At 38.2% G+C, this 4,277-nt stretch overlaps 1 pseudogene; it reads left to right on the top strand.

Moving 5' to 3' along the window:
- Positions 1 to 158: 158 nt before the first annotated feature.
- On the top strand, positions 159 to 2,792 carry LOC104871183 (annotated as a pseudogene).
- The last annotated feature ends 1,485 nt before the right edge of the window (positions 2,793 to 4,277 follow it).

Here is a 4,277-nt window from a genome sequence, read left to right on the forward strand (position 1 = left end):
AAAAAAAAAGAGAAAGAAATTATGTTGTCAGAAGAGGGAGGTGTAGCCCCTGGTAGAGAGAGGGGGAGGCGGTGGTGGTGGAAGAAGAGGTTCGGCCGCTGATGGCGGCTCAGGGTTGGAAACCTGTCTAATGTTCCCTCTAGGCCCAGGAGCCCTTCACTGGATTCATAATGACATCCTCGCAAGAAGTCCCACTGCAGACTTCCAATTTTGCCCATGTCATTTTTCAAAATGTGGCCAAAAGTTATCTTCCTAATGCACACCTGGGATGTCATTATACTTTAACTCCATATATGCATCCACGTGCAGAAGACTGGGTTGGTATATTCAAGGTTGGATGGAGTACCGCTGTGGTCATTTTTATGGTCCCCTGTGCCTGAACATTGTGTAGAAGGATCAACAGTGAATTACGTATTAGCACTTCAAGGATATTACCTTCCATATGATGAGGGAGAATTTTATCAATTCTATTACATTACACACAAGGGTGAAATTCAGGAGCAAGTGCACCTTCTTCGAGCTTCTTCTCCAGTTGAAGAGTTGCTTACTATGGAAGATGAGGGAAGTTCTGACATGGTGGTGACCACAGAAGCTGGCCTTCTTGAGTTGAAAATTGAGAAAACTATAAAGAAAGAGAATTGTTAAAGGTAATTTCTGTTCTGGAAAATGAAATAGTGCAACTTCGAGAACAAGTTGGAAGAACAGAAAGAGAATTTAACCATGAGAAAGAAAGGTGAACACGTGCAAACAGAGCAAAATGGTCTTATTGAAGTATCACAAAATTTAAAAATGGAAAATGAAGAGTTTAAGAAGCAATACAGTGATACCACATCTACAGCTCTCCAGTTTGAGAAAGATATTGTGTCAGTAGGGCAGGGACAAGGGGAAAAAATGAGAACCAAGACTTGTCATGTAGCCGTACAAGATCCCAACGATGAATGTAACTGTACTGTATCCCTAAAATGTGCCAATAAACTCAATTAAAGCTGAAAAACAAAGATATTGTGTCAGTGACTCATAAAGCAATTGAAAAAGAAACCAAATTAGATAGTTTAAAGGACAAACTCAGAAAGGCAGCATTTGAAACAGAACAACTTCAGTGTCAGTTGAAGACTGAAAAGGATGAGAAGGAATGTGCCTTTATAAGGTACATTTGAAGAATACAGAAATAGAAAATACCAAACTTGTGTCAGAGGTCCAGACTATAAAGAATGTAGATGGAAGCAAAGAAAATATGATTGTTTGTTTCGAAGAAGAGATTGGCAGACCTCAGTTATGCTTGACAGAGAAGGAAAACATGCAGAGGGCTTTCCTGCTCACAGCCTCAAGTAAAGAAGATGCATTCTGTTAAAAGAGCAACTTCGTAAAGCAGAGGAACAAGTTCAGGCAACTCTCATGAAGTTGCCTTTGTGGCTAATGAACTTAGTGATGCTGTGAATGTGCGAGATAAAACAATGGCAGATTTATATACTGTGCACTTGGAAAATGAGAAAGCAAAAAAGCAATTAGCTAATGTACTGGCAAAATTTAAACTAACTGCTGTGAAAAGAGTTCAGGAAAAGACTGACACACTGGAACATGAACTTAGAGGAGAAATTGAAGATCTGAAACTCCATCTTCAGATGGATGCAGATCAGTATAAATAATAATAAATGTAATTGTACTGTATAACTAAAATGTACCAATAAACTCAATTAAAAAAAGAAAACTGAAAGAATGCCAGAGGTTTCAAAAACAAACTTACAGAGCAATCAGCCAATAATAATAATATTGCACAAAGAAAGTTGTGAATCAACAGAAAGTGAATGGTGATTCAATACACAGAGTCATCTGCTTCTGCTTCTGTGGTAGAGATAAACTTATCTGTACCTTCTGCAGCAGAAACACATTTTGACCTGCTAATGAAGAGTAAAGTCTGTGAAATGACCAAAGAAATTGCTGACAAAACTGAAAAATATAATAAATGCAAACAGCTCTTACAGGATGAGAAAACTAAATGCAGTAAATATGCTGATGAAATTGCAAAAAATGGAGCTAAAATGCAAAGAAATTTCTGAAAATGTAAAACTCAAATGAGCTGAAATAGAGGATAATTATAAACTTCGGTTGGCAGAGAAAGACAAAGAAATAAATATTCTGACTTCACAGTTGGAAAACCTCTCCACAAGTAAGGCATTTAAAAGGGTGTGGAACACCAAACAGAAACGAAAATAGAAGGCCACAATCTTCAGCAGGTCTCACAGGACCTCAGCAGGTCTCACAGGATCTCGGTGCCTGCTCAGAGCAAACTGGATGCGTTCCTATGCCGTCAAGTGCACAGCCAGCTCTCCAGTATGGTAACACTTACACCACACAGGAAACAAGAGATGGAGCAGATGGTGCCTTCTACCCAGATGAAATCCAAAGGCCACCTGTGAAAGTCCCCTCTTGGGAAGACAATGTTGTCTGCACCCAGCCTGCTAGAAACCTTAGTCAGCCTGATGGTTTAGAGGACCCTGACAATAGCAAAGAAGGTGAAAAAAATGCCCACTGCCCCAGATCCACCAAGCCAACACTTCCATGGGCATGGAGCAGACTTTGCTTTGACTCCAGCTTTCATGTTCACAGGAAGTGACCCTTGTGTGAATTAACGTTCCCTCCCAACTATGATCAGAGCAAATTTGAAGAATATGTGGAAAGTCACTGGAAGGTGTGCCCCATGTGCAGTGAGCAGTTCCCCCCTCTATGACCAACAGGGGCTTGAAAGGCATATTCAGACCCATTTTGATCAGAACATTCTAAACTTTGACTAGTTATTTTTATTAAGAGGTAATACATGTTAGCAGTTTTAAAAATATCACCTCAAATAGACCACCATGCAAACTGTAAGTTTTCATGTACCACTACAGCACTTTTCTGCCTAAGGCCTTCTTTGATTTTGGTGTTACTAGGCTCAGGATCAGTCTTTGGCTTGTCAATAAATACAACTTTAGCCTCTGTTAATCTGACTTGCTTTAAGAAAAGTTCTTGTGTGTTTATATCTTTATTTATTCACCGGTTTGCAAAATTATATGAATAAAGGATAGGATAATTATTTTAATGTTACTACACTGAAAAAAATGTAATAGTGATCTAGATTACCTAGCAGAGTATTTACAAGTTTCTGTTGACCTTGTTGATTCAGCATGACTACTATTATGTAGTAAAAAGCACTGATCATTAAAACAGAAATTATGTTATCAAAAATGCAATTATATTTAACAAAGAATGCATCAGTTAATTACCACATCTTGATATGACCTGATATTTCACTTGAACAAACTATGATGAAATCTTTTAATAAAGTTTTAGAATTTGAAGTAAAAGGAATTTGGCCCAAAAGTGGATATTAAGGTATATATTATATTAGTCAGCTTTCCCTTTGCTTGTACAAAGTACAAAACATGTGCAACTTGAAGGAGAGGTTTGCTTTGGCTTACAGCTTCATTCAGAAGGTTCAGCCCATGATTCACTGGCTTCATGGTAGGAATATCAGAGTGCTCACTTCATTGTGTCTGGCACAGGGGAGGGGAGGACTGCTACCAAGAAATACACTCCAAACTTGCCCCAAGCAATGTCCACTGCTCTTACCTGGTCCCCAATTCCAAGCAGCAAATTCAGCTATGAACATCTGTGGATTGATCCCCTGCTGAATTTAGTGCCCACATTATCCAGTAACCTCTCTAGGAGTACCTTATTCCAGTCAAGTTGACAATTAGACTTAACTTTCACACAAGTTCACGCACCCACAAAATATCCTAAACCCCAAGGTAATTATGTTTGGGACTAGAATATTTCCCAATATATTTATTTATTTCTATTGAACCGTAATTTCTCAGTGCTTATGTAATGATAATTATAATGATCTATGTATAATTTTTCAAAAGCAGAATTCTTTTGATTTTGCTACTACATGAAATATAAAGTCATCTTTATAATTATTAAATAGAATTTTAATTCTCTATGTAATGAGTTGGTAAGACTGATATTTCACTATTTCTTTAAGTCCTTTGAATATTTAAGAAAATTAAAGAAACTACATCCCAAACTTAGCATCTAACTGTTCTGTATATAGAATGCACCCATCCTTCTCATCCTCTTCCACCCTCAGCCTAGGCAAACTATGCCCTTGGTTCCAAAAGGTGAAAATCCTGGAGGCAGCCTTAATTTTTCTTCTCTTTCATTTGATCACCAGATCTCGTCAACACCACCTCCCACGCTGAGTCTCCTGACAACTGCAGCATCTCGCCAGAAGTAGC

Source organism: Fukomys damarensis, unplaced genomic scaffold (assembly GCF_012274545.1).
Source record: "Fukomys damarensis isolate Sample0158 unplaced genomic scaffold, DMR_v1.0_HiC HiC_scaffold_38, whole genome shotgun sequence".
Classification (NCBI taxonomy): domain Eukaryota; kingdom Metazoa; phylum Chordata; class Mammalia; order Rodentia; family Bathyergidae; genus Fukomys; species Fukomys damarensis.